The sequence below is a fragment of the Barbus barbus genome (assembly GCF_936440315.1).
Source record: "Barbus barbus genome assembly, chromosome: 49".
NCBI classification, from domain to species: Eukaryota; Metazoa; Chordata; class Actinopteri; order Cypriniformes; family Cyprinidae; genus Barbus; species Barbus barbus.
In genome coordinates, this window is record NC_136727.1 from 15,643,881 (window position 1) to 15,661,185 (window position 17,305).

General features: G+C 35.4%; 1 pseudogene across 1 annotated transcript in view; it reads left to right on the plus strand.

Moving 5' to 3' along the window:
* Positions 1–14,194, plus strand: part of LOC306867312 (neutrophil cytosol factor 4-like) — a 28,942-nt pseudogene extending 14,748 nt beyond the window's left edge. The window contains exons 5-8 of the transcript in view: positions 5,946–6,044; positions 11,387–11,565; positions 11,733–11,798; positions 13,987–14,194. The product of the transcript in view is annotated as a neutrophil cytosol factor 4-like (transcript). The remainder of the gene's footprint in view (positions 1–5,945; positions 6,045–11,386; positions 11,566–11,732; positions 11,799–13,986) is intronic.
* Positions 14,195–17,305: the final 3,111 nt, after the last annotated feature.

Below are 17,305 nucleotides of genomic sequence, written 5' to 3' on the forward strand. Positions count from 1 at the left end.
GACATGACATAAAACATGATTTATATCCCATGCCCATCTGTGGTTAAGGGCTGAAGGGTGTGTGAATTTTAATGTGCGTGTGTGTCAAAGTTTATTTGCCAAAAATTTAAAATAAAATAAAATCATGTCTATACCTGCACTCAGCAAGGTGGCGCTATTGTAAATAAACCTAATTTTGTGATGTTGAGCGTATGATTGATTCAACAAAATCTCATGGCAATTCAAAACTATTTTACTCATGATCTCATTTGTAAATTTCCGTACGTTCATATAAAAATTAAGTTTTTGAACAAATCTCACCATATAAATTCATATGAAATTGCCACCTCGTAAAATAATTTTCTCATGAGATTGGGTTGATTCCCATTTCCCATTTTCTCTTTGTCTTCAATTATTCAGGCAAACAGTTAATTCCAAGTTATTCGAAATGCCATTGGCTGAGTCCAAAGGTCAAATTCTGTTATGCTTTTCAACCTTGACACACTTCCAACAAACACATCCCTCTTTTATTATCTCCTCAAAACATTTCTCTCATGATGTCCTGTCCTGATGTAGATCGATGTAGCAGGTGTGCTGATAAATCTCACACGGTGCTGGACATTTGTCTTCATACGCTCATGTGAGAGCACATGATTCAAAGCACGCTGCTCTCCACATGGAGGTCGCAGAGGAAGAGACGCCTGCCTTATTCTGTTGTGGACGTGGCCGGGAGAGAGAGAGAAAGTGACAGATTACACTTCTCATAACACCAGATAAAACAATAAAAGATCTGGAAAGCAAGACCGGGAAAGACAGATATGTAGGTGGTGTCGCTTTGCTGTTAAATATCTGGGAAAGGCTGCAGGTTCGAACTTTAAAGGGGATGATTCATGAGCTGTCACTATTGTAGCCTTGAGCAAGATGCTTTTATTTGGGAGAAATCATGTCGTTCCAATCCTGTTTGACTTACTTTCTTCCATGAAGAACAAAAGGAGATGCTCAGCAAGATGTCCATGCTGGTCTTTTCCACAAAAGGAAGTGTCCAGTGACTACAATCAAAAACACCATAAAAATGGTCTATACGACTAACATGCTATATGCCAGATCTTCTGAAGACCAGATTTGACACAATTGTCAGCAAATATCAGATTGTGATATGGCAAGTTTGAATATGTGAAAGCTGAAGTTGAAAGATAAATTTGAGAGCTGGACTTTCAGTGAAAAGTGAAAACTGTTGACACAAAATTATGGCTTCAGAAGACGTGGGATATAGTGTAGTCATGTTGTTCACAGTTATGGTGCTTTGTCATTTTTGGAGTTGGTCCCCATCTGCCTTCATTTATGGAAAAGAGCAGCTTGAACATTCTTCAAAATTGCTACTTGTGTGCCACATACTCTCAAGTCAGAGGGGTTTGGAACGACATGAGAATGATTAAATTAATCCAGGTTTCTCAAATGATCCTGTAATGTGCGTTTTCAGATAAAAATGTCATGTAGATATCACAGAATCGGTTGCTTCATTTGTTGTGTGATGGCTCTGAGAATTATATGGCCATTTCCTTGGATTCATAGGACACAAGACAGTGAGCTTGATTGAAAATCAATTTCTTTTCTTTCCTCCGTATCACTGTAAGGAGTTTAGACTGTAAGAGTGAGCCATAAAGAGATTGGAGATAAAGTTTCAATAGATCTGCTTCCATTAGAGTCCTTCACTTTGGTTATCAGAAATGCTGTTACCGGCATGAGCGATCTAAGAGAAGATATTTTAAGCATTATATAGTCACATATAATAACGGTTAAGCATTAAAGTCGGCTATTACTCATTATATGTATTCACACTTGCACATTATTGTACTTTCACGGTTATTTTCATGGCCTGCTTTGCAAAGGACAGCTATTTCACACCTGATCTTGGCTGATAGCTTGGGGGCGAGAGTCCCAGAGTTCTTGTTTTGGATGGTTATCCGTCTGATAAAAGAGGTATTTATTTTAGCATACTTTTTTTTTTTTTTTTCAGTCTCAAGTTTTTAGTATTTCACCCATTACATTTGCAAATTAACGACTTTTATAAGCATTGATAAGCAGGTTAATAACTGACACCCATTCTTGGTTAAACTCCTTTGTCATGTGTCATGGCCCCAGAGAGTGATCTCTTCTCTTTATATCCTGCTCTGATCCCCCAGTTGAGACGAGCCAATCTGGGTCACTCATTTAGGTAGGAAAAAACACCTCCTCCTTCTCCCTTTTGGCTGGCCACGTGTTAATGAGCTCATTTCGGAGGTCATTGACTCCTTAATTGAAATCAGAGTGCTTTGTGACCCCCAGAGTCATGCTATAGTTAGAGATGTTCTCTGACTCCTTGATCCCGTGCAGAAATAACTCTCTGAATATGACCAAACAGGAAAGACCCCCTTCAATAGATTAAATAGATTCAATAGATATTATTGTGGGAAAATGTGTCTTTTGTTGGCTTTTTTTGTTCATACCACAAGTTGACACATTTGGCCAACATAGCTTATACTTCCTTCATCATAAACTTCTTTTTAGGCTTTTTTAGTCGATCTATCTCGGTTTGTTCTCGACCTAGTTCTCTTTGATATCGAGTGCAGCGCAAGCCCTGAGGTCTTCATATAACTTAATTCGTAGTTTTCAGCTAATATGCCGACTTATTGCTAACTAGATTGTCTGAAAGCACATATGTCACCCAAGTGTCTATTTAACAGATGTGTTTTCATCTGGAAGACATTTTTTTAAACGCATTTGCTAAAATGTTACACTTTTGATGTTTAAAGGACGTCTTTTTGAGATGTTTGATTTAGAATGTCAGTCTGCTCTTTTTAAAATGTTTATCAAGTGTTTGTGCACAATTCAAAAGTGAAGGCTTTTTCTATCAAGCACTTTTTAACACATCTTGGAGATGTATACTAGTGCATTAATAGTGTTAAAGTTATAGGAAAGATTATGTTTTAGGCTTTGCTTGTTTGTTAATGAATTACACCATTGTTGCTGTCATGACACTCAGCGGACGTCTTGTTTTCAGTTGGCTTGATAATGTGACACCACTTTTTAGTAGGTGACTATATAAGGTAGAACATATAGAAGATATAAAAGACCAATCAAAATTCAGTATGTAAATGAGTGCAGGAAAGTAGACCAATACTGACCAATACAAAAACTGTGATTACATCATTGCTTGTTTAAATGACGAACATTCTATAATGTAAGCTGAAATTTCAATCAAAATTTCTTAACCCAAAAATGAAACTTCCAATGTTTTGTTTGGACCCCATTGGCTTCCATTATATGGACAAAAACATTCTTCACAGCATCTTCTTTTGTGTTCCACAGAAGAAAGTCAAACTCTTTTGGAACAACGTGATGTTGAGCAAATTCTAACAGAACTTTCATTTTTGGGTGAACTGTTCCTTTAAATATAATGATTACCAAAATCGCTGGCTGAAATGATCTACAAAGTTTGAATGTAGCCTGTATGTTTAGTTGTTCAAGATGGAGCAACTGTAGAAGACTGTGGAAAAAGTCAATGAAAAGAAAATGAGTTTCAAAAGAGTGCTTCCTTGCAGGGTACGATGGTAATGCTGAGAGCTTTTCTCAGCGCTAGGCTAATTAGCACATATATTACATTGGGAAATGGGGGGGGGGGGGGGGGGGGTTGCTTTGTCACATTTCCACGTAGCAGAGTGTGTTTGTGGCACATTCTCACACATTTCCAAGTCTTGTTTAATTTCCAGTGTGGTTTAACCATGTAATAAAAAGACAAGAGACCAGGCGCAAAAGAAAACGTAGCCCAATATGAGGAAGAAAGGTGTTATTTTGTTGTTAGTTTTTGATATTAGTCTGACATCCTGCAGTTTGTTGGTTATAACAGGATTTTTCTAGTATTGTCGGGTTGTCACATTTCTAAGTGTTAATTTGTACTGTCCTCTTTCAAAAGGAATATCAGAACAAAATTCCATTCCCTTAAAATAGTCTAATTTTAACTTTACTGTGTTGTGGCTGAAGAAGCCAATTATTACTTTCCTGCACTATATAACAAAGTTAGCCCACACAAATGACCCAAAAGCCATTTTTAGGGTTTCACAGCAGCAGTGGTACTGAAATGGTTTCTTCATCTGATGTTACTGAGCCTGCGCTCAGATACTTGCTCTGTACTGTTGACTTTGTGGAGATTTTCACATCGAGTTTTGGCACAAATTGTCTCTTTCTGTTCAGAAGCTGCCTACGAGTGTGCACGGACATACACACATGCGTGCTCACACTTAAAGCAACTGCCAAGATGTAATTAGCTGGTAACATCTATCACGTCTCGCCTACACACTCCTACTCATACAAACAAACCAAGCAACCCACAGCTCAGCAGATTTACAGCATTATCTAAACATACAGAGATGGCGGAGTGAGAACAGATGCCCACTCATGCCCATCACACACATGCACACATACAAGAAGTGTTAGCATACAGTTACACACAGCGCTTTGAAACACCAGTGTACCCTACAGCGATCCGTGGCCATTGTGCATTGCAGCAGCATGCATATTTGAGTGTATATATTACATATATAAAATAATCTAATTAAAATATTGTTCGAAAATTAGAAAATAGAAAATATATATATATTATTTTTGTATAGCTCTATAGATCTATATTCTTACTGTATGCCTCTTGTGTGTCTAATTCTCAAAAGAAATTTTAAAAGAAACCTCTAAAACAAAGTTGGTACTTGAACAAATCTTAATTGAGAGCTTCATTCCATCTCTTGAGATACGCAGGAGCTTTTCTGCAGTAATTGACCTTGGTTTCTTTTGATTTAACTAAGCATGAAGGGTTGACATTGACATTGGAGGACACACACATTCTCGGCACTGTTCACCTCTCTATCACACATCACTCCTCTTCATCGCGTATCTCACATCCCACTCTCCTCTTCTGTTACTCATATCCACTTATTCTTCTGTAGCACTTTCTTTTTGTTTTCTGTTTTTCGTGAATATGATGTCTATACACATACTGTACTTGACAACACTTTTTCACATAATATATTAAAACCATGTTGTGCAAATACAAAATTTTTCTGGTATTTTTTAGTTATAGTTTTTGAACTTCCACCATGGAAATTTACTGATTACCATGGTATTTTTCTAAGTTTCAAAATATATGTCCAAAAGTTCATATATTCATGTGAATGATTACTATATTAATGCACCATAATATTTACCATTGTTCATGTCCAAAAACATGGTATTGGGACACACACAATGGTTACACCATGGTATTATATTTGAACCTATCCAAACCCATTTAAGTCACGGTAAATGTCTAAGAATACAAATAAGTTGTTTTTCACAGTACATGCACAATTAATGTTTCATAGTACTATGGTAAAACTGTGGTATTTTTAAAATGACATGTTCTAAAACTATTTTGCAATCACACATGTGCAACAAAACATTGTATTACTATCTGTTACAATGGTCACTATTGGACATATTTTGAAATAATATGCTTAGAAGAATACCATTCTATTCTTGAATAAGAATACTATTCACTGAAATTACCATGGTGCAAGACTAAAAAAATTACAAACAAATGTAAAAAAAAATATTTTAAACACTTAGTATTTCCACAGTACTATTTAGCTGGTGTCAAAAAAGTACAATTAAAACATTTATCTCTTCACTTCTCACTTCTTGTTAATAGCATCTTCACTCCTGAATCTCTTATTGCCACTTTGTATAGTAGTTTTCTTTTTCTTACAAGCATCCTCTCATCCTATTTCATCCAACACTCTCATCTTTTCCTTTCATTCACTCTCTTCAAAGTTCATAAAGAACGAGGATCTCCTACCTGAAGCTCGGTCTCACTCAGGACGTGTTTCACTCTTTCTCTCCGTTTGTGTGTGTGTGTTTCCCGCTTGCGTGTCCTCGCTGTGGGTGTGTGTGTGTGTTAGGTGGTGTTTAACTTCAGCGGCAGCGGACGCCTGGAGCTCAGTCTGAAGGCTGGAGATGTGATCTTCCTCCTGCGGAGAGTCAATGCAGACTGGCTGGAGATGAGCGAGATATGGAGAGAGAGAAGGATAACAGGATAGAAGCAGAGAAAAAGGTATAAGAGGATAGGTAGGCAGGAGGAGAGAGAGAGAGAGAGAGAGAGAAGGAGGAGGGTTTGTAAGAGAGAAAAAGGGAGAGAGAGAGAGAAAAAGGATGGAGCAGCGTGATCCCATTTATGTTTGGAGGCATTTGTGTGTAAGTGTGATTATAGCACACATATATGTGTGTGTTTCTAAGAGGTGCTTCTTAAACTACACTGAAAACAGGGTTAAATTAAATATGTGATTCATGTTGTAAGAGGTAAATTAATTGATTGTAAGTAAAAAAAAATAAAAAAAAATAATTTACCATCCCTGAATCAACCTAAAATAATCAACAAAACTAAATTTAAGTTTGAGAAAATAGCTCCTTAAGGTAACAAGGTTGCAGAACTGTGTTTTCCAGCGATTACAAATGGCAAAATCAAAAAAAGAAGACTATGAACAAATAAATTTAATGCTTGGCGAGTCACCAAATCTATCTCTGAGCACTTTATTTATAGTGGTGAATGTCAAATTATTGGCCTTTTGTAGCAAAGTCCCACCCATTTATTATCTCACCAAATCATAAAGAACATTTAATGTAATATTATTATTAAATGGAGTATAACAACAACTACAAAAAAAAAAAAAAAAAATCATCTATTATTATTAAATGGAGTATAACAACAACTACAAAAAAATAATAATAATCATCATCATTATAATAATATTAGTAGTAGTAGTAGTAATAATAATAATTACAAATAAATATATACTATATATTAATATATATTACTTCTACTGCTAATGATTAATTTGGGGGAAGTCGTGGCCTAATGGTTAGTGAGTCGGCCTTGTAATCCGAAGGTTGCGGGTTCGAGTCTCCGGCCGGCAGGGATTGTAGGTGGGGGGAGTGAATGTCCAGTGCTCTCTCCACCCTCAATACCACGACTGAGGTGCCCTTGAGCAAGGCACCAACTGCTCCCCGGGCGCTGCAGCATAAAATGGCTGCCCACTGCTCCGGGTGTGTGTTCACGGTGTGTGTGTGTTGACTGTGTTCACTGCTGTGTGTGTGCACTATGGATGGGTTAAATGCAGAGCACGAATTCCGAGTATGGGTCACCATACTTGGCTGAATGTCACTTCACTCCTTCACTTAATCATCTGTTATTAATAACAACAACAGCAATAATGATAAAAGTAATATTTAGGAATTTTTCAGAAATTTTCATTTTTAGGATTTTAAAATAAAGCATTTTTTACATTTGGCAGATGCTTTTATTCATATCGTCTTGCATTCAAGGTCTACATTTAATTAGTTAATGCATCCCCCGGAAATTGAACCCATGATCTTGAACTGTTTGAGCTATAGGAATGTCTTTTATATAACATAAACATACAAACAAAGTGATGTGACAGTGTATTTTACATACAATACATTTCATGTGCGTACGTAACTTTTTAATTAGTCACATCTGGATTTTATGTGTAATTAAATTTGCCATTAAAAGGGACTTTCTTTTGCAAAGGATCTGGCAATTTCAGTTCTGATTGACCTTAGCGGTTTCACAAAGATTTGTACAGCTCTAATTTTGTTAACGCTTAAGATTACAACCAGCAAATAACTCCGTAAGTATACTGAATTTACAGTGTACATTTCTGTAATTATAGTGTATCTAAATAGAATGTACGTGTAGGTATAAGGGAACAATGTGTTACGTTTGTGTAATAAGGGGGTAACAACCAGATATGCAACCTGCAAAGAACTCCTTAAGTAAACTGAAGTTACAGTGTATTTTTTTTTTGTAATTATAGTGACCCCCCCCCCCCCCCCCCCCTTATTTCATGTAGTTACAGGGTAAATACAACATTTGCGGGCTGTAAATTAAAGTGGTGCTTTGTTACCTCCTTATTCCATGTAGGCTGGTAGGTCATACATACTTATACTTGTATACTTATACAGCTTATACAGTTAAACCAAATTCTTTTGAAAAGCTTGTTTAAGAACAAATTTAAGATTTTGTTCATTTTGTTCATGTTTTGCACCCACTTACGAAATTAAAGTATTATGACCAAGCCATCATGTCAATAAACACACAGCAATAGGGCTAAACACTGAAAGTCAAGATTAAACTATGTATTAGCGAACTGACAGGATTTTAACGTTTTGATCCACATCCTCAAGCACCGTTTTGACTAGTTCACAGTTCCCGGTTTCAATCACCGCTCAATGTTGTGAGAACATACTCGGACAAAACCCTCCAGTTTTAAAAGAACACATTCCTGTCAGTTTCAAAAACCTCGCTTTGATTAGTTTTCTTGTATTTTCGACACACATTCCTGTCATGAGCGCCGCAAACACGTAAGGACTCGTCTCAAGTGCCATTCCAGCTGTTTCCAGTTCCCGATCACCACATTCACTGGTCCAGTTTTAAACAAACACACTTCAGACAGTTTCAAAGTTGTCCCTCGTCTGCATTTCGATTATTTTTTTCATATTTTCTACACATTTCTTTCTATAAGCACCGCAGACACTGATTATGTTGCACACAAAACCGTTCGCGTTTGAACCTCCTCATTCCTAACCAGGGTTGCTAGGTTTTCACAGCAAAACCTGCCCAATTGCTACTCAAAACTAGCCCAATCGCATTTGGAGGGGGTTGCCCGGTAGAAATTCCCTGTGAAAACCACGGACTTGACAACACTGTTCCTAACCCAGCACCGTCAGGTTACTTATTACTGATATTAACCCAAATTTGGTCAAATCAAGTCAGCTTCCTAACCCAACAGTCTCAACCGAGCGTTTGGATTGAAACAATGACCCAACGTGTTTAAAAAGTAGGCCTGCACAGTGTATGCTTTTGCGCTTGCAAATATGAAATTATTGTTAGGTCATAGCCTACATACCACGTAATATTAAAATAGGTACCCCTTAGTTTCAAAATACTTACAGTAGAAATAATCTGAAATTTTACAGTTTACCCTTTATTCCCCACACTTCACATTTTATTCCCTTATACCTACATGGAGGTACTGAATAGGTACACTATAATTACAAAAATGTTACACTGTAAATCCTGTTTACTTACGCAGTACGTTGCGGGTTGTAATCTAAAGCGTTACTAATGTTTTCAAATGTAAGAGGGTTTAAACTTAATAAATTCATAATATACATTTAGTGTCTATTGAAATGAAAATATACGTACAAATACCTACAAATATACATCACTCTAGGTGGAGATACAGCATCAGGAGAACATGATGGATGAAGGTATTCACTAAAAGGAAGAAGGGAATAATTTTAAAGGATAAAGTGCTTGAGAGAGCACTAAAAAGATTGTGTTATGAACAAAGAATGATGGAAAAGACGTAAAGGAGAAAATGAAAGACATTTATGCACATGTGTGTGTGTGCGCGTGTGTGCGCGTGTGAGAGTGGGACACTGAGAGTGAGAAGATCTGATCTGGACACACTCACTCACACACGTTTTTTATGAGTTAGATATCTGCAGTCTTTTTGACAGTAAAGGAGAACGATTTGACCTGAATTGAATTCCAGGGACAGAAAGAGAGAGAGAGTGAAAATTGGATATTGCATAGACATGCAATGGACCCTCAAATAACATTATCAAGATAAGAGCGGTTGAAAGAGAAAGATCAGGCCATAACTCGCTAGTTCATTGCCTCCGAAACTCCTTTTTTTTCACTTGAATGCACCTAATGTGTCTGAAGATCAGGGAAGCAGCAATCATTATTCCTCCCACTTCTGGGGACATTAATACTTCTGCATTATTGTGTCCCTCCACCTGTCATATCAGTTCATCTCCCCTGCAGATACAAGAAACCATCTCACAGTAATGCATAGATACAGACAGACAGACAGACAGACAGACAGAATCCCAAATAGATAGATAGATGCATGGACAGACGGATAGATGGATGGATGGATGGATGGATGGATGAATAGATAGAAAAATAGACAGACGGACGGACTGACTGATGATTGATTGATTGATTGATTGATTGATTGGCTGTTTCTCAATACCAAGTACACAAATTCCGGACTTGCGTCCTCAGTAGTTCGGACTTCGCAAGTTCGACTCGGGTCCGGTAATTCTGCAAATGGAACAGCAGCATACTTGACAACATCAGTCAGCTCACCTTGGCTACTCAAGTTATCTTCACTGTACCACGAAATATGATATCAAACACCATTGCCTCTTTTCTGTTTCATTTCAACATATTGATAGCCACAAAAATGTGGTTCATGGAATGTGTACACACATTACTATAAAACACAATGATATAAAATTTTCGTATACTCAACAAAACAAAATATAAAACACAACCCTCTTTTCCTTTTCATTTTAAAAATACAAAAACATATTAATATGTGGTTTAGGCAGTATGTCCACATATACTCTTATTATCTTCACTGGATTTATAATAAAATGAACTATGACAACGCACAACTCTGCCTTTTTTGTTAAATGTCAGTTTTAATGAACAACAATAGCCATTATAAAAGTATGAAGATAAAGTATAAGAGACTTATGTAATAGGAAATAAAGACAAAAGCAAACAATTTAGTCAAATGCATGCTACAAAGTCAGCGCTGTACGTAAGTTAAATAACTTATGAAACATAACTTTGTGTTTAGCCAAAACGATATGACCTGGAACAAATAATAGATTCATGAGACCAAAGATTACCAGTTAAGATGCACCCAAAACGAATTATATCTTATGTTTAACCACTACAGAGACATCAGAGCCAGCAGAACATGTCAGAAGGACTAGCCGCGGTGAGGCTGCTCTAGGTGGGATACATGAGCACTGAGCTGATCGCCTGGAGCTCACGTCTCCAAAATCGGCAAAGCACATTTTCAAATAGGCGTTCTCTTTATAAATAAACCACAGATTAGAGTTTTAAACAACTACATTCTCGCCTGAAATACTCTTAAAACTACATTTCATGACACAATAACAGTAATATTTTGAAAATTATTCGGGTTTTCTCCTCCGTCATTAATGCTCGCTGGTTGGTGCGAAATGCATTCTGGGATACCTGGCTGCCTCAAGTTCGCACAAGTCGCTTCTTGATGCATCCTCAATAAAAGGGGCGGAGCAAGAACACATCCGAGGATTTGAACTGTACTTGGCTCGATGTGAACTTTGAATTGGAACAGTACTTGGGCGACGACTGATGATGTTTCTCAAGTTCACAAGAACACAAGTACAGACAAGAACGCATATTCAGAAACTGCCATTGATTGATTGAATGACAGGTCTTCATCTGCTCATGCCATATATCTTCTCTCTGTAGGGCACAGTGAGGGACAAAACTGGAATCTTTCCCGAGTCGTTTGTGAACATTATTAAACCTCTCCCCGAGAGTGACTCTGATGAAGAGGGTGGAGCTTCCAAGAGCGTGAAGAAACGTGCTCAGAGTTCATACAGCTTCCTGCGCTGCTATCTGATGCAGTCAGAGGACATCGACACAAGGTCACACACACACACGCATCGTCAGTTCATCTAAAAATATTATCCTTTAATCACTTTCTTGCCTATAAACACACAAAAACATCTTAGCAACCACATCACAACACGCTGGCGACCCCCCATTGACTATTTCTCAGCTAATGTGATGCTGTATTTATTGTCTGCTGTAGGGACATTTGTGTTGAGGAAGATCTCTCTATTCAACCATCTTATGAAGATCTGCTTTCCCGAATGAGGTACTTTGTTCTGTTTGGCATGTTGTACGCTAACAATGTGCCTCAAAATGAAAACATAAAAGAAATCCTCATTAATTGAATATTCTAAAGTTTAATGCTGTTAAAGCGTCTCCTAATCAGTTCATGTTTGCCTTTATTCTGTCATTCCCATCATCAGCATCTTTAATTCTGCTGTTCTTCTTACACTGAGGAGAACTGGTGTCACTCTAATATTTACACCATGTTTCTGGCCTTAACTCAAGTAAGAGGGAGAAAAGAGAGAAAGAACAGAAAAAAAAACATCCAGGAGTGAAAGAGTCTTTTTAAATGTCAAACTTTGACCAGCAAAAAACACTTTAGAAGACACTTTGTACCGTGTAATAATTATGAATTACTTTTCTCAAATTTCTCATCTAGAGAACATCTAGCAGCAAGCTCTTTTTGAAAACCTAGTGACCTGCCTATCTAGACAAACATGTTTTTCTTTTTTGCCTAAAAATGTTAAGTCATGTTAAAAAGCATAGTTAAATGCATCAATAAAATAACAAAACACATAAATAGACATGTAAAATGTAGCCTATGCAAAGACATGTTAATTTAATATTTGAAAAAAATTTGACTCTTTCAATTTAACTATATTAATTTCATCTATAGATTAGTAAAATGCTAATAATTTTGATTCTTTTTATTCCTTTATTGTTTTTACAAGCACCAACACCTATATTATATATTATATTATATTATTATATTATATTATATTATTAATGTAATATATTGTATTTTCTGTTCATTCTTTTAAGTATTTTTAAAATAGTTAATATTTTATATATTTTAATTTTTAATTTTTAAATCAATATAATACATTAAAAAATTTTGTAGTTTTTGTTTTTGCCTATAATGTTATATGACAGTGTAGATGAGACAGGAAGTGAAGTGAGAGAGAGAGTGGGATGGGATGGGATGGGATAGGGAAAGGTCCTCAAGCTGGGATTCGAACTCGGGACACCTGTAGCGCAATGGCGATTACATTACAATTTTTAATTTTCAATTGAATTACTTACATTTAATATTATTTAAATATTATTTAATAATGTAATATTGTCAGACCTGTGTCCTGTCTTGTGTTGCTGTTTCCTGCACATGTGCTCCCCATTACTTAGTTTTACCCATGTATGCCCGTATTTGTTTATGTTCCTGTTCCTGTCTTTATTGGTTCATTATTAGTTAATTCAGTCCCACCTGTGTTTGTTTAATTTCCTTGTTTAGTTGAGTATTTATAGTGTGTTCTGCCCCTTGTTTCCTGTCTGGTATTAATGTGATGTCCTGTTTCATGTGTCTCTGCCATGCCATGTGTTACCCCATTTTGGATTTGATTAAAGACTGGTTATTTTGAGTTTACTCCTCGTTATGTTCCATCGTGACAAATATATTCGGTTGTTTTTTTTTACTATTTTTATTACATGAATTGTAAATTAATTTATTATATTTCATTCTTAATATATTATATTATATTATTAATTTCTAAAATGATTAAATATTAAATCATTATTATTATTATTATTATAATTACTAATTAATAATGTAATTATTAACAATATAATATATAATAATGCATCTTATTTTTTGTTCTTAATTAGTGCTGTCAAATGATTAATCACGATTAATCACATCCAAAATAAACGTTTTTGTTTACATAATATATCTGTGTGTACTGTGCATATTATGTGTATATAAATACACACACGTATAGTATATATTTTGAAAATATTGACATTTACTGTATCACACTGTAAAATTACATATAACAATTTATGTTGTGTGAACTGTCAACATTTATTGCAGTATAGAAAACAGATATGAGTAGCTTCAAAAACAAGAGATCTCATACTAATTTCCATAAATTATTAACCACATCTTAATGATGGATTCTTCCCCCCGCCCCCAAGTAATTTTTTCAACAAACAACAGCACAAAGGCCACAAAACGATGTCTCGAGGGCCACGTGTTGAGTAGCACTGGATTAATGTTTAATAATAAACCTCATTTGTATGATGTTGAATATACATGCTTCTGTTGACTCATTTGCATAAAAGTCACATGACTGCCGACACAACATGGAGGCCTGAAATTGCATTATACTAATTATATTTGCACTTGCTGTGACCTCTAAACTACTACGCAATTAGTTTCTCTCCGTTTACCCCTTCAGAGACGTCTTTCAAGTGGGAGATGATTGCTTTGAACTGCAGGGACCCTGAGGGCGATCTGATACGGATATTAGACAATGAAGACGTCACTCTCATGGTGCAAGAGAGCAAACAGACGGGGTCAAAGGTCAAACGGCCGTGAATCAGTTTCCCTGGGAGCTGCTGGTCACGCATGCCAAAGATCAGACCATCTACAACACCGAGTACTGAAACGATCTCCAAATCATTGAACAACGTCTCTTAGTTTATGTGGTTTTCAAATTGAAAACTGTTTTTGCTTACTATAAGGGATAGTTTACCCAATAATATTTAACAATTTTGTCATATTTACTCACCCTTGATTCGTTCTTGACTTTTGATGCAGAATCAGTTGATCCAGTCTGAATGATTCATTTATGAATCTGGGTGATTCAGTTCTCAGTTCACTGATCTGGTAACAACAGTTCACAGATCTCTGGAAGGGAAGATAATCAGTGAATAATAACAACTTAATTGTCCAAAAAATTATTAAATGACTTCAGACCTATGTTATTATTAATATACTATTATAGTTTATTTACAGTTCATAGAGATTTTTGGTAACAATTTTGTGTGTTTTGTTTTGCTTTTTTATATGTATAGATATATATTTAATTAATTTGTATCTAATAGTTTATTTAGTTTTAGTTGTTTTAGTATTTCAATTTAAACTAAACAAGAAATGTAGCATTGACAACTAAATAAAAACAATTTTTGTGTTTTCTTGTATTTTGTGTTTTATTTTATTTTGTTTTATTTTTAGTTTATTTAGCTTTAGTTGTTTTAGTTAAATCAAACAAACATAAGAAATGTAGCCCTGGCAACTAGATGAAATTAAAAAGAAAGTTTAATTTTTATTTTATTTTATTTTTCATTTAACATTTATTTTAGTTCAAGTAACAAAAACATTTTTATGGTTTTAATTTTAGTTGTAATTAGCTGTAATAACCCTGTCTTAGATTACTATATAAAGCATACAATCATATGTACATAAGTCTTTTTTTCTGCTTTTGTGTCCTTTTTGAAGTTTTAAACCCTCAGTTTCTGTTTATTGTTGTTGACCAGCAGAAGGTGGATCTAAGGATGAGTAATTAATGACAAAACTTTAATTTCTGGGTGATTAATTCTTTAACACAACCAGTATTTCACAGTGGAATCTGTTGCTGAATATATTTTATAAATTGTCAGTGCTAATAAATACTGATTTTCATCTGTATTTTCAGCAGTATTAGTGGTGTGACATTTCACTTTTCTTGTTTGGTGAAGTTTTTAGCCAACTTCTTCTTTCAGTTCCTTTCACTGCCGGAAAAAGTCTTCCCATAAATCACGGGTGACTTGATGTGTGGCACATCTTGACTTGTGTGACACAATTATATGTGTAAATGATATACATTAATGTAAGCAGGGATTGGTGCTGGTATATATCACACGTATGCACATTTTATGCACATCACCCACACATGATTACACTTTAGGCAAGTGTGATGTTTGATGAAACATCATTGTTTTCATGTTTATTAATGTTTGTTCATGTAATGCAGGGATTCCCTTGAAATATTAAATATTCACCTGAAATGTTAATATTTATAAGTTAATATTTCAATAATTGAACAACACATTCACATGTTTACAGTCCTCTGATGTTGTTAAATTGACATGCATATAAACAAATAAAATATTTTGATTTTTAGTGTTTAAGTGCTTTTAATGATTTAGGTTTTTATCAACTCACTATTCACTATTCACTTTCTTATCAGCTCACTAATGTAAAGTTTAATGCCTTTTATAATGTTGATATCAAAAACTTTTTTTTATATCATGATACATTTATTTGTTTTTTAAATTTAAAACAAGCTTAATTAAATTAATCTAAATGTAATATAAAAAGTAATCAGAATACATTACATTACGTCACTAACTATAGTTTTCATCATGTAATCTGTATGGACTACAGTTTGTAAATAATCTACCCAGCTCTGGATATATGAAGGTCACATTGATACACCATGTCTTCATATATATATATATATATATATATATATATATAGCTACTTTTATTGTATAATGATTAACACCAATTTTTAAACCAAATTTACCTTTAAATTAACAATTTAGCAACTAATAGTTTCTAGTTGTTGTTTTTTTAGTTTACTTGTTTACCAAGGAGACAATAAGGAGACAAGATATGAAACTTCTGATATGTGAGGAAAATATAAAATCAAGTAAAATATTACTGGAATTACTATAATTACTGGAATTACTGTATATCCACTTTTATGTAAATCCACTTTTGTACATTGTTAGTAGACAAATAAATATTTTTTTCTCAAAAAGTGTTTTAAGAGAGTTTACTGTATCTTCCAAAAGTCGACAAGACCAAAAGTGCCATAGCTGTACAAACACCCACTTTCATTCTCTCACGCATGTGTTAACTTCATCTTTGTCTGTAGGAGGATGTAAAGAGCATCTTTCTCTCTGACGGAGAGATGGTGTTTGCTATATCAGAGCATTCTCTCAAGGGTTCCTCAGAGTATCGTGCTCAGGTTCGCTGTAATGTGAGTGCATCCAGACGTTCAGGATGGCGTTACTCTGGGTATCCCTCAGAGTGGAGCAGCCCCGTCTACTGGACCACACGACCGGGTCTGAGACAACTCCACTCCCTACAAATCTATATATCTTTGTTGTACAACACAAGATAACCTCATATATTGTATAAATCAGGGGTGTTCAAACCTGTTCCTAGAGGGTCATCATCCTGCAGACACACCTGAACCAGCTAATCAAGGTCTTTAGACTCGCTAGAAACTTCCAGGATGTTGGCCCTCCAGGAGCAGGATTGGATACCCTTGGTATAAACCTTATTAATGTATGTTTTTCTTTCAGAACCTCTTGCGCCACATCTAGTTACATTTCTCCTGTATTTGCTCATTGCGACTCTCGTGTCAGCTGTCTCCATCATAGCTTTTATCATTCTGGTTGTCGTTCAGCGGTAAATTTTTTTAATTATTTTTAAGAATCAATTGACCCTTTGCAAAGACCCATCTCCCTTAGTTACTGTTGTAATGTCCAACGAGCTATGCCACTCTCACGCCACACATCATGTTTTCACACAGTGAAAAATACATCGCAGAGCAAAGAGGAAACTGACAACATGCCGACAGACAATACAGAACAGTTTACTTCTGGTATGAAACAAGGTCTCATCTTTCAAATTTTGTCATTTTTTAAGAAATTAAAAAAAAAATACGGTTTTGACATTAGGATTTAAACTACAAATGCAATATAGTTACATTTAGTGACTAC